The sequence below is a fragment of the Eschrichtius robustus genome, chromosome 3 (genome assembly GCF_028021215.1).
Source record: "Eschrichtius robustus isolate mEscRob2 chromosome 3, mEscRob2.pri, whole genome shotgun sequence".
Lineage (NCBI taxonomy): Eukaryota > Metazoa > Chordata > Mammalia > Artiodactyla > Eschrichtiidae > Eschrichtius > Eschrichtius robustus.
In genome coordinates this window covers 169,802,459-169,817,459 of record NC_090826.1, presented here as the reverse complement: position 1 = coordinate 169,817,459, position 15,001 = coordinate 169,802,459, and positions in this window count along the sequence as shown.

Genomic DNA, 15,001 nt, shown 5'->3' with positions numbered 1-15,001 from the left:
AGAATCCGCCTGCCAATTCAGGGGACACGGGTTCGATCCCTGGCCCAGGAAGATCCCACATGCTGCGGAGCAACTAAGCCCGTGCACCACAACTACTGAGCCTGCACTCTAGAGTCTGCGAGCCACAACTGCTGAGCCCGCGCAACACAACTACTGAAGCCTGTGCACCTAGAGCGCATGCTCCACAACAAGAGAAGCCCATGCACTGCAACAAAGAGAAGTTCCCACTCGCCGCAACTAGAGAAAGCCGGTGCACAGCAACAAAGACCCAATGCAGCCAAAAAAAAAAAAAAAGCAGCAGCTGGAAGTGTTTGTGTGCTTGCATGTGTGCATTTGTGTGCTTTAACCTGATTTGGAAGGACATTCACCCTTCTCAGTACCTCTTCATTTGGCTGATCATTGCCCTAAAGTAGAAATCTTTTGTACAACCCAGTGAGTGGTGGTGTAGTAAGGACATATGGATTCAGCTGACTTTCTCAGGGACCTAGAATTAGGCCCATGGACTAGGAGAGACATTGATATGCTCTATAAGAGCAGGATAACTACAATTTTCTGAGCTCAGATTTGACCTGCAGAACAGGAGTGACCCAATGGTTTGCTTGGTCTCGTCTTGGTCAAGGTCAGCAGGAGGCTACTATTTAGCTATTTCATGAAGGTTAATCTTGTTTAACCAACTAGATAATGAGTTTCTGGACTGTAGGGCCTTATACTTTAAACATTTAAGATATTTCTTTTAAAAATCTTTTTCTGTACCTGTCTCAGTACAGAAAAGGGACTTAAGATATCCTTGATGAATTAATGAAAGACAGCTTCAGATTGGAGGCTCTACAATTGCTAAATTACTATAAACTCACTTCCCAAAAGGTGCACTGTGGGTTCACTCATGATGTCCTCAGGCTTTCTTCCCATAATACTGCCTTCTTAGGTGTTCACCAGGGTGAATCTTCCACCACCTGCTGTAGGAGATTTATGCTCCTGTGTTTAGTGTAGTAGGCCAGTGGCTAGTAAATCAGACCATCAAATCCAGAATCTTTACTTTATCAGAATCCAAAACCATGACCTGGATGGCCTATGGCACTACTTACACTGACGCGTTGGTATGTGAACAGTGAATACATTTCTGTATAACTCATTTTGATATTAATCATAGTTGACATATTTCAAGTACCTACTATGTACAATGGTCCAAGCCTGCACTCACAATATCACTTTTTCTTACAACACCCTTTAGGGTAGGTATGAATGTTCCTGTTTTACAAGTGAAGAAATTGAGTGTCAGAAAGACTACGGAAGTAATCAAATAGTTCACAGCTAGAAAGTAGTGGAATCAGGATTTGAACTCAGGTCTCTACAGCTCCAAAGGCTGTGTTCCTACCACCAAACACACTGCTGTCCTAAAAGCAAGCAACTACAAAATAAAACATTCAGTTCATCATATATATTCAAGTGTACATTTATTGCTTAAAGAGGTTGAAGTTTTAAAGAACCATTCTGGATGCTCTTATATTCAATTATTGTATTTCCTTTTACCGACTTCAGGCTTTCAATTTTATAAACAACTGTATCTTTGCCATCTCATTTTATGTCCACAATAGCCCCGTGCAGTATATAAGGCTTAAGTAATTTAGATTCCAGACACAGATGATAAAAATGAGGTCACGGAAAGGTAGGTAACTTGCCCAAGGTCATCCCGCTGGAAAGTGGCAGACCTAGTAACCTCTTTCAGGTCTTTTCACTCTTCATTATTTCATAAACAACTCCCTGTGTAAGACATTTGGCCCATGTGCCTAAAGACTGATATGAGCCCACTGTGAACTATCAGCTGCCATCACGTAAAAAAGTCAATGGAGAAGCCATTGAGGCCATCAGGGCTCCTATTTCTGTTTATGACTTTAATGTGACTCTCAGGGTATTCTCCCCTCTGGGAGACAATTCATAGTATCATTCTGCATGGATATGGAGATAATGTAGTTTGGAAGTTTGCAGTTCAAGTGCGCTCAGCATTTCTCCATGTTCTGCCTTTTGATTCCTTTGTTGGGATGACATCTTTGAGACAGCGGGAGGCTTCTAAACAACTTGGAATGGAAACGGGCTCCCTGACTGTTTTCACAATTGTGTTTTAGCTGATGATTTGCATACCTAGCTTCCAGGGCTAATGAGCAGCGCCCCTCCCCTCCCACATTTCCACTGCAGCTTTAAACGGAATCTGGAGAGGCTGTGTGGACTATTGACTTCTACTTAACAGTGGGTGGCAGGAACTCAGAAGTCTAATCCCAGACCTGCTACTAATTTCCTGGATGGCTTTTGGTCCATCCATTAATCTCTCTCTATCACCGTTTCCTTCTCTGGAGGAGATAGCAAGAATAATGGGATGTCTTATGCATTAACACATTTATGATCCTAATGTGCCCTGTAAAAGCATGGTTTTCTGGAAATGCTCCGTGGTAGCAGGTAAATCAAAAGAAAACCAGTTTCTTTTTCTCTAATATGACATGTTGACGGGATCTATCTTTTTGTGACTTCCATATTTAGAAACTGGAACTAAGATGGATTAAAGAGCTGAGTGGTTTACTGGATGAAAAGCACTGGCTTTCCAAATGCTCCATCTTGAGTTATCTAATAATAATCACAAAGGTACCTTAAAGCGAGGATGAGTACATGAGGGGATTTTTCTGGTATCAGAACTAATAAAATTAAAATCTCGTACTTTCTCAAGAGGAGCATTTTCATTATTCATGGGGAATGTGAAGCTGAGACCGGTCTCATTAGGACTTTGGCTGGAAGTACTTAATTTTTTTTTATATAACAGAACACTTTGGTTATGAATTTCACAAATATTTTACTACGTCAGCATGACTTATATGAGACCAGGGAGGACAAAGTAACCTCCAAGATGTCATTCCGGATGAACTGCATTGCATATTCTCTAAGAAACGTCCTTGCCTATTTTGTCTCTATAAATTCTTCAGTCTCCTAGGAAGATATGGGAAAGCTCTAAGGAGAACTCAAGTCATGTGTGCAATGACCTTGTGCAAGATAGAATTAAAATGTGGTTCAGTTATAAAATTGTAGTCTAGTCTAGTATTATTTTCAAAAAGTAATTCTACAACTTAAATGCATGGGCTTGTTTTTATTCTTTGGCATTTTCTTTATTCAGGGACTATTGTTTTTGACATTAGAACTGGGAAAAAACCCAAATAAACAAAATTAGTTTATTTTTAAAGAAACCATAAAACTCTAAAAGTTTTTTTCCTTGTAAGGTAAAATTATAGTGTCTGCCTTTTCAATGTGTTGTCATATGAGAAAATATAATCTAAGATAAATCTGAGGAAAGCCTTAAGCAGATAAGTTGCCCTAAAACAAGCCATTTTGCAAAGTGTTCACACTGTTCTTTCAAAAATCTCCCATACTGGAAAATAATCTGGAGGGTCTCCATCAATAAAACTAGATATTGCATGATGGGTTACACAATGTGAGAAATACAGTAAATCCAAGAGCCTTTTTGAAGTTTAGTTTTGGGGTTTTCCCAATCCATTTATCTATAAATCATTTATAATTAGTGTAGTCAAGGGTCTCATGTATGATACTAATGTGAACTTATGTACAGTACACTGCAAAGCTCTCTGAGGAGACTCAGAATATGGTGGGAGACAAACAGTTTAGATTCATTTAAATAGATTTCCCATGCAACTTCCAAATTAAAACTGCCCTCTTATAAACTATGTCTGGTCATTGTGGTCTAGTTTAGTCAGATCTTGTCAAAAACAGTGAAAAATTCTTGATAAAATTTTTATTTAAAAATCAACTTAAAGTTTCAGAAGTGCTAAAAAATAGTAAGAAAATTCCAATTTATGGATGAAAGCCAGTATTCAGAAAGGCTGCTTATGCCCTTAAAATATTTGCCCATTCAGTACACTTGGATTTTGGGTCAAAGGCTCAGTGGAGTAAGGGACAGAAGTAAAGCCCCAAGATATGCTGAAGATTAAGAGTTTTATGGGATACCTTCTATAATTAAGTGGAAACACAAAGAGCTTTATACTTAGCTGAACCAGAACTAAACCCATCTCTTCCCTCTAATGCTAGGGAGGGTAGAAAAGACTCTATCAGTGCTGAGCATAGCAGGAGAAGAGAAGGAAAAGAGGAGGGGGAAAAAAAAAACCCCCAAAACGCTATCCCTGACATGGCTATTGACTGGTTCAGATTTGTGCCCTGAACATGTATACACCTAGGTGAACCCTAGAACCTCAAGCCTTAGTCTGAGGTGGTTTCTCTAGAAGTGTCCTAGATATCTGGCGGAAGCAAATACAAAGCCTCTGTGGTAAACTATTCACCCTAGGTTGCAGATTATTTTTCAAGGGCAAACATCAGCATGCACTCAAAGATAACTTGGCACCTAAGGAAAGAAAGCAATGCATAAGAACTAACAGAAAAAACAGGCAGCAGCAGATATTGGTCAGCACAGGTATCAGATTTTGGAATTATCTGATCTAGGTTATAAAACATGCTTATGAAGTTTAAATACTCATGCTTACAAAGTTTAAGTTAATATTGCTAAACAAAAAGCTTGAAATATCTACAAGAAATAGGAAACCGTAAAAGGTGACAGAGAAGAGATTTAGGGTTTCAAGATCTCATAATGTAACTGAAACCTGCAAAAAGGCAGAAACTATATGACTTCTTATTCCCAGAGCTTCCTCCCCAATTTTGATCAGAAATGCAATTCTCAACATGGTGAGCGTCTGTGTAAACCTCAAGGAATCAGGTGATACAGTAATAACTCCTTTATCCTGTCTATAAGGTAGTTACATCAGCAACTCAGTGAAAATAATCGTCACCCTTCCTCACATAACACAAACCTGCAAACAACCAAGAACAAACCTAGCTCAGTTTACTGCTTTCTGGCACATAGTAAGTGGTTATATAAATGATAACTACTGTTTTATGTTTCAGCCTGAAGTGTATTGTTTTCTGTTGCATGGATGAGACAGTCTTGTAAGATAGTCTTTTTACAAATCTCACTTGGAATCACCAAGAAAGATTAAGGTTAAGTTCTGCATCTTTTGTCATTGAACAGTTCGTCTTCTTTTGAGTATTAACTGTCTCTAGATATCTTTTGAACATCTGTATCAGAGTATATTTTTTGAGTATGTGTATGCATGTGTGTGTATGGGTATCTATGTATATCTGTGGCAAATATGGTGTGTGTGTGTGTGTGTATGTAGGTATGTGTAGGAGTGGCACACGATTGTGTGTATATGAATATGTATATGAGTGGTGTGTGTATGTGTGCACATGTGTATGTGGTCTGTATATGCTGGCACTCTTTACATTTTCTGAAATGAAACTCAGTGCTTTGGGTCATAAATCAGGACTTCCTTCTTTTTTTTAGTTTTAGACTTGCTGCTGACAGCCACTTGTAGCCAAATTCCCCCAAACACACCCACACAATGAAAGAATAGACATCTGGACAGTTGGGCTCACTTCCTTCAGGCTTATCAGAAATCTGCTCCAATTTATTGAAAAACTTTCTCAAAATGGTCATGAGCCAAAGACTGGGGCTGTTAAAATCTATGTTTATATGGTCCACTGATACTGTGATCTCCTGATCCCAGAAATGACTGACTAGAATAATACAGACAACTCAAGAACTTGCACTGATGCTTCTAGGATGGGCTTAAAGAATCATACCATGTGTGTACATGTGTGGTATGTGTGTGTGGTGGTGTGTATGCATGTGTATATGTGTGTTTTGTGTGTATATGTACCATGGGGGTTGTGTGTGTGTGTATATATGGTGTGGTATGTATGTATGTTATAAGGTGTGTGGTAGTGGGGGGTGTGTGTGTACGTGTGATATGGTACAGATATTTCTTCGTTTTTTAGGCTGCACTAGGAAGCAATATCTTTAGGGTTCCTGACATACCAAATCCTTCATGCTTTCATTTCCTTCACTTTTAAACTGACTTCTGTCAACATGACAAATAAAGCTGAGGTTGCTTTCTTCACTGTAAAATCATTATTGAAAAAAATAAACTTGTAAGTAAAACAGAAAGCATTGGGAAAAGAGTGATTGATTCTTATAATAGCTAGAAATTTTTTTTAATTGATTTTTTAAAAAGTATAGTTTGGACTCCCTTCAACAAAGGGTACAAAGGGTCACTTTGCGGAAGGGTAATTTGTATCTCCTCAACAGTGCTCTAAAGCTGGTGTTTAGCAAGTTTCTGACACACAGTGTCAGCTCAATAAATATTTCTTGATTGAATGAATGAAGACATCAGAGCAAAGTACCAAAGAGCATAGAGTTAATCTTGGACAAAGTTACTAAAACTCCCTGTGCCTCAGATTTCTTATCTGCAAAACAGGAGTAAGAATAATACCTACCAGGCTTCCCTGGTGGCGCAGTGGTTGAGAATCTGCCTGCCAATGCAGGGGACACGGGTTCGAGCCCTGGTCTGGGAAGATCCCACATACCGCGGAGCAACTGGGCCCGTGAGCCACAACTGCTGAGCCTGCGCGTCTGGAGCCTGTGCTCCGCAACAAGAGAGGCCATGATAGTGAGAGGCCCGCGCACCGCGATGAAGAGTGGCCCCCGCTTGCCGCAACTGGAGAAAGCCCTCGCACAGAAACGAAGACCCAACACAGGCAAAAAATAAAAAAATAAAAAAAAATAAAAAAGAATAATATCTACCTGTTGCAGTCATGAAGATTAAGAGTTGGCACAGTTAAAATTCCCAGTGTGGTATCTGAGATAGAAAATACAATGTAACTGTAATTATTGTTATTATGGTCACGGTGATTGCTTCCATTCTATATAGATAGGAGACTAAAGCATCACAGATATTTTGATTTTCAGATCACATATCCAATCACGTCTTTAAGAAATGATCAGGTTGACTTAGATGTTACCATTTGGGGGAGAATCTCTGCAGTTGGGAAGAGCATGGAAGTTGTGTCCAAGACTCCATTAGTTTGCATGTAATCAAATCCCACGGTCTAAGGAGAGGGTTTCCTGGAAAGCCCTTTTCTGGTTGTTTTCCCAATTTCCCTTAATTCCACTAACCCCCTGTGACGAGCTCCCCTACAATCTAGGAAGAAAATCGTTTTCATCTGCCTAGAAGGAATAGGTGTGACCTGAACAAATCAATCTTGCAGCCAGCACATTCTCTGATGTAGGAATGATTCTTCATCTCTTTTCCTAGCTGAGTTTGGAGGAGCTGAGAATAGCAGGCATTGAGCAAATGGGATCTGCATAGATGTAAACCTCAGGCTCTAGGGGGAGTGCAGCTCAGGGCTGAGGAACACCGCCCTTCCCTCAGCATCGCATTGGCCTCTAGTGGCCCCCAAACAGCTGACAGACGGCTCAATCATTTCCTCAGGGCCAGAGGGCTCCGGCACCAGCTGGCTTTGACATTAGTGCTCAGGCCCTGACTGACAGGGGACTTGTCCTTGGCTGAGCCCTGGAGGCCCATGAGAGTCTATTCAAACTCCTCCTTTAGTCTGTTGATTTACTGTCCCCGTTGGCCAGTTGTTGATCCATTTTTCCTCTCCGTTTGCTCACAGGGCACCCCAGAAACCATCCTCCAGTAATATATTTGGTTTATGATTTCCTCAGGAGCTGAGGAAGAAAAACAACCGAGGCCGTGCACCTGTTGGATTTTAATGTGCACGGGGCCCTTCTGCCAGGACGGCCCAGAAAGACGGACTGTGCGGGTCCCAGGCCCACATGGAGCTCACATTACTCTATCAGGATCCAAGCAGAAGCAGAGTTAGGTCCCTTTGAAATATATTTGTTGTTTTATTTATGGCTCCATTTGGGCCCTGCCGCCTCTATGTCTGATTTTGGCTGATGCACCGCTGCAGAGTATGATTCCAAGGGACAAATGTCAGGGAGACGGCAGTGGCCTAGAGGCAGCCAGTGTACATTGCAGGTGGGCGGGGTTCTTCGCCACCACTGCTAAGGTTTAAGGCCAAAGACGACAACCTGTTCATTACCCACTTCCTCACAGACACCGAAAAGTTGGGTCATGGGCTCCTGCCTGATGTTTAAGGGACACTTGGTTAATCTTGAAGGAAGGCAGTCTGGGAGAAATTGTCTCCTCTGCCTCTCCTTCTAACCTCTTTATAATTAGACATTCATGCAGGATTGTGAGGCGGCTTGGAATGAATCTGCTCATGGGATACATTTGTTTTTCTTGTCTCGACTGGATTGTGGAGGGATTGAGGAATATTCACACATGGCACACAAAGCAAGCTGAAATCTGACTTCCCTGGTTCAGGTGCGGATTTTCAGGATTCCAAAATCTCTTTCTCTTTCTCATTTTCCCTGAATTTAAAGGAACAACTAAAAGGAATTAGGGGCACAGAAAAAAAGGGAGCTGCAGTAAATGTGGACCATTTTTAGGTATAAGTGGGAAGCTAGTTAATGTGCATAAAAGGTGGTTTGGCATGTAATTTCTGGGTTGAACACTTACACCAATGCTTCTCAAAGTGTGGTCTCCAGGCCAACAGCATCAGTATCACCTGGAAACATATTAGAAATTCAAATTCTTGGCCCCTACCCCAGACCTACTGAAACAACTTTGGAGGTGAGACTTGGTGGTCTGTTTTGTCAAGCCCTCCACGGGATTCCCAAGTTGAAGGACCACTGCTCGACACCAACAAAGTTTTCTTAATCATTTATTGATTTTGACTGTGAAGTAGAACCTTAGCCAGGGAGAAAGAAGCATCATGCTGTGCGGGTAGAGGAGGACTTTCCGCACAGGAATGACAACGGTACTGAGTATTTTTAAAAGGGTTAAAACAACAGAAGCACAAACTATGCAAAATCACTCCACTGCTTTGATCTTGGCAAACCAAAGGCGTTACTCTCTCCATTTATGAAAAATAGCAACAGCCACACGTGTGTCTTCTCTACATTTTTAGGAAACTCTACAAGGCTCATTTCTGAGATCTATCCCATAGGTGATGTTCCTCAAATGAAACAATAAAGTTCAGTGAAAGTCTGCTAATAAAGCATCCTTCTAATGAGGCTGGTCCCAGCACATTAGATGTGGAAGGGAAAGTGGGAGAGGGTGTTTTAACTCAAAGGAATCATGTTGCCATGACCACTGCAAGCTACCTTCTAAGCTCTTGCACTATTTATGCCCCCTTGTAAAGTTGGTTGTAGCAGCTTCTCAAAACAAAATAAAGCTGCCTTAATTCCTGACAAGTCTTTTAACATTAGCAGATGTTGTGGAGGTGGATATTAAGAAATGCGAACCAAGTTTGTCTGCAGAAGATCTTATTACATATGGAAGTTCCCAGCCCTCAGGACTCTGCAATCAACTAGCTTTGTAACATGGGGTTACTTTATTCCCTGGGCCTTTGTTTCCTCATCTATAAAATGGGGAGGTTGGACAAGAGGATCTGTGAGGGTCTTTGACAGTCTGTAACTATCTGATTCATTCTAGAGTCCCTCAGCCAGTGAACTGGAGAAAAATGATCTTCCTGTGTGAGAGATAAGTCTCCTTACTCATCCGAACATGCAAAATTGCCATTCCTACATACTGTATTTAATTTAGACCCTACAGGTTTCAATAAATATTTATAAGAAATAGATTCACACATGGTCCTGGATACCAGTGTCATCTTAATGTACAGTTTTGTAACAGCACAGTCATTATAGAGTACAGTAAGTCCCTTAAACATGAACGAGTTCCATCCCAAGAATTAGTTTGTAAGTCCAACAAAGTTAGCCTAGGTACCCAACTAACACAATCGGCTATATAGTACTGTAATAGGTTTATAATACTTCTCACACAAATAATACATAAAAAACAAAACAAACACAAAAAATAAAACATTTTTAATCTTACAGCATGGTACCTTGAAAAGTACAGTAGTACATTACAACAGCTGGCATACAGGGGCTGGCATCGAGTGAACAGGCAAGAAGAGTTACTGACTGGAGGGGGGAGAGGAGGTGGGAGATGGCAGAGCTGAAGGATCGTCAGCAATAGGAGATGGAGGGCAGGCTGCAATTTCACTTACGCCTGACATTGATGGAACGCATGTTCGCATCTTTGAACGTTCTCAACTTGAAGGTTCGTATGTAGAGGACTTACTGTATCCTACAGAAGGGTGTACTTACAAGAGTTGCTTTGATCAGAAACCAGCCACTGAACCTGACACAATAGAGGAGATAGGCTGAGGAGAGGCAAGATTTTTCTCTGGGGCAGCTCTGCCAAGTCAAACTTTCTCCCATGCTTGAGGGCGGGGAGAGTTTGGAAGGCATCCTGCTGAGGTCTTCCTTTTGGGTGTCTACACAGTGGCCTGCAAGTGCTAATCAACACACCTGCAAAGTCTTGTCACCACACACACTCCGACAAATTTTAATAATCTCCAGCTGAAATGATTCTAGGTCCTGGGAGAATGCTGCCCCCATAACATCTGGGAGGAATCTCAACTGTAACACCAGATCCAAAAGACTCACTCTCAGGAAACTGGCAGGTACTAAATATACATTCTTGGGAGGCTCTGGTCTTCTTTGCCAGAGTTTAATGTTGATTCCACAAACCTTGGTGTTCCAAATTCAGGCTTAGTCCTTTGAGTCTCTATCTGCAGGTTGCCCAACCATGGCTTACAGTCATCCTGTGAAACTCAATTAGAGAAAGCAAAGGTCACATTAAGGACATCAGCCTGAAAGTCTAAAAAAAGAAAAGAGTTGCTCCTGAGATCATGTGGTAGAAAGAAAGAGAGAAAGAGGAAGAGAGGAAGAGAGGAAGGATGGAAGAAGAAAGAGAGAGAGAGAGAGCAAGGAAAAGGAAGGAAGCAAGGAAGCAAGGAAGGAAGGAAGAAAAAGAAAAAAAGGAACCATGCTGTTCAGGATTAGTGGGCAAGTGTAGCTGGACAATTTTCAGTTCTTTTTTTGGGCTCAGAAGAAAACCCCTTTAAATATTCTCTTTCATTCTGAGTTTGCCTGTGATTAGTGCCTACCGAGAGGTAGGTCAATATTAGAGTGGGTGTGGGTAATTCCTGGGGAGAGGTCAGATCTGCTGCTCTAACGTTTTTACCTGGATTAGTTTCCTGGAGCTGTAGTAACAAAGTACCACAAATGGAATTCCTTAAACAACAGAAATTTGTTGTCTCACAGTTCTGGCAACTAAAAATCTGAGATCAAGGCACCAGCAGGGCTGGTTCATTCTGAGGGCTGTGACTGAGAACCTGCTTAATTTTTCTTTCCCAGCTCCTGGTGGTTTGCTAACAATCTTCTGTGTTCCTTGGCTTGTAGATGCATCACCACCAAACTGCAATGTCATAATCACAGTGTTCTCTGTGTGCATGTGTGTCTGTTTCAATAATCAAATATTCCTTTTTTATAAGGACACCAGTAATATTGGATTAGGGCCCAACCTAATGACCTAATTTTAACTTGATCATCTCTTTAAAGACTTATCTCCAAATAAGGTCATATTCTGAGACACTGAGGATTAGAACATTAACATATACATTTTGGGGGGTACAATTTACCCCATAACATTGTCTTTCCATATCATCCTGGGTAAAATGTAGTGGTCACACTCTCTGTCTCTGATAAATCTGAGTTGCTATTGGGAAGGAGTTCTATCTCCTTTAGGTTTAAGATGGACTGAATTTAGTGAAACGGATTGTATTTTTCAAGGATGGCTGCTAAAGTTATCTCCTTTCCCAGATGTTCTTCTGTAGTATGGCTCTGCCACTTTCCGTTAAGACATGGAATCTAATTCCTCCCCTTGTCAATCATGGCTCTTCTTAGTGACTCAGTAGAATGCAGCATAAACATTGCTCTGGAATTTCTGAGGTTAGGTCTCATAAGAAGACTTGCAACTTTCACTTGGATCTCTTGCTACCTTGGATTTCCTCTTCTTGTGAGGAAACCCAGGGATCCAATCAGAGGCTCACATGAAGGGAAATCAAAGCCCCTTAGCTGAGCTTCCAGTTGACAACCAGTATCAACTGCCAACCATCTGAGGGAAACATTTTGTATGCCCAGCCCAGATGAGCTTTCAGGCTGCAGCCGCAGCTGACATCTGCTCAACCAAAACCCCAGGAGAGATCCCAAGGGAGAGCCATTGAACTGAGCCCCAGTCAAACTGTAGAACCTTTAAGAGATAATATTCAATTGTTGTTTCAAGCCGTGATGTTTCATGGTGGTTTGTTACATAGCAATCAATAGAACAGTTGGCCTTTGTGTTTGAAGAAAGAGGGGTAGCATATCAATACTTCCTGCATTTTAAAAGACATATTAGGATAAAATCATTTGCATTGACAGAAACTTTCTCATTTTACCAAATAATTTACTACTGGCTTTCAAAACAAGCCTTCTTAGTATATATAGAATGAATGAAAGATAATTGTGGTAAAAATTTACATGGGTCACTATATGGCAATATATATTTTGGTAGGATTAATACTTTGATATTTTATGTGAAATTTTAACTGATTTGTTTCTCGTGAATGATAATAGAAGAATTCTGAGGCTAAATCCCTGAGAGCCTTGGATTCAGGGTTTGAAATCCAATCTAGAAGTATCTCCACATTTCTTAAAATCTGGAATGGAAAGAGCTTCTCTCTCTCTCTTTTTTTTTTTTTAATTTTAGGATCTGGTTTATAAAGAAATAATAGGTTCAAGTGCTTTAAAAATATCATATTTAACTGTCTTTAAAAAGCAAAGATCAATGAATTAAGATATATAAATATATACTTTTGTGTGTCCTCAAGAATTAAACAAGGAGAGAGAGACGGAGAGACAGAGACAGAGAAAAAGGAAAAGTGGGGAGGAAAGATCTCTGGTGCGCAGTACCTTTGAGTTTTATCAAAGTTGAGACATTTGGGATGGAATTAAGCACTACACAACTCTAAAATGCCATTTTGGTATGTGTCCTAAGGAGGCAGAGATTCATGACGTACGTTTACAGAGGCAATCCTGACACAGGATTTCTAAGTTCCTGAGCTGCGTGGTGGGAGGAATTATTAGGTAATTTGTACTTTAGGTATAGAACATTAATCTCAGTTTAACAGCAGGCTTAGTGAAATTATAATCTTTTTTTTTTTAACAATAAGAGGGATTTAATTTATAATTTTCCTAGCAGGTACATTAAAAAAGTGATATGCAATCATCAAATTATATGTCTAGAAACGATTATTAATATAATGTGGTCCATCTCCTGCATGGAGAGTTATTCAGTTGATTACAAGTTAGTCTCTTTAGCCTGAAGGGTAATTAACAAAAGTCATCATAGGATGTCTTAGAGGAGAAGAGAAAGAGCAAGGGGAGGAGGGTGAAGGAAGAGAAAAGAAAGCATAGAGAGAGGGGCAGAGAGAGAACAGCTTTCACAGTAGTCAGCAATTTTGTAAACAGCAAAGCCCAGGACTAGAATATATAAATCTGAATCTAGTCTGTGAATGTACACTGCCCTAAAACTAGGGAATGCCAGATGACGGCTAAGAATCTGCTCTAACCGAAACCAGTTTTCTACTCCTCTACTGAGCCATGAACTTAAACTAATCAAGCAACCAACCAATGAAAAATAAATGCACTCATTCAGTCAATTTATTTTCATTGAGCATTAACTAAGTGCCTGGCACTAGGCTACACTTGCGCAGGCAATGGTGAGAAAAACACACACAGTCTCTGTCCTCCCGGAGCTTACAGTGTAGTAGGATAACTTTCAAACAACCACAAAAAGAAATTGCAAAACTGGAACTGTGATAAGTTCTTTGAAGGAGGGTTTACATGTGTTTATGAAAATATAAAACATAGTTAAAGAGTTAAGGGAAGATGTGTCTCATTACAAAGTGAAAATGAACCTGAGAAATAGGATGAATAGGGGTTAACTAGGTGAGGGTGGGAAAGGGAGAGCATTTTAGACAGAAGAACAGCGTGTGCAAAGACCCTGTGGAGTCAGAAACGGTGGTACAGACAGTCTGAAGGCAGGCCCACAGAGGTGGAATTCACTGCATCCCTACCTCCATCCCAACTCTTGCCTCCCTCTCTCATTTCCTATATCCCGTCATTTGGAGCTTTTACTAGCAGGAAAGTATTGCTCCTAGTGGTCCTGAAACAGTCTGCTTCCAAGCTGGTTGCGGGGAGGAAACCTGGCAGGAATGACTCTGCCCAACTAGTAAGGACTGCATTGGTCTGAGCCAGGTGAGTAAAATCTCTCTCTAAAGGGGCAGTGAATAGCAGGTGAGCTCAGAAAGCCTGGATCACACCTGGATGTGGGGAAAGTGTCAGAGGGTCAACAGGAACAGGGAGCAATGAAACCCTCAGATGACGGTTCCTTTTTTTTTTTTTTTTTTTTTTGACTTTAGGGTCAAAGTGATGAATTAATCTTAGTCCTCAGATCATGCTCTGGGCAAGGGCAAGGATTCTCTCTTGCTCTGATCAGTAGAGGTGTATCTATATGTATTCAGTTATTTTTTCCATTTATCTTGTTCTCCATTCCCTATAGGCCTCCTCTAAGGGACTTGGTATGTGTCCCTGAGATTGTATGTACCCTGTTATAGTGCTTTCTGTATGTTTGTATGTACGTGTTTAAAATTTTTCATAAAAGTCATTATGCTATAGATTTCATACTGTTAATTTTTTACTAGAACCGTTTTGAAGACCTATTCATGTTGCCATGTATAATATGTACCACTTTTAACTGCTACATAGTATTTCATGGCGAATATTTGTCATATTTTGCTTATCCATTCCTTGAGTGTTAAGCTCTGTCCTAGTTTGTTTGGGCTGCTGCAATAAAAATATCATAGGCTGGATTGATTAAGCAACAAACATTTATTTCTCATAGTTCTGGAGACTGGGAGGTCCAAGATCAAGGTGCTGGCAAATTAGGTATCTAGTATGGGCACATTCCTGGTTCATAAATGGCCATCTTTTGGCTGTGTCCTCACATGGGGAAAGGGATGAGAGAGCTCTCTGGGGCCTCTTTTATAAGGGCACTAATCTCATTTATAAGGACTCCACCCTCATGACCTA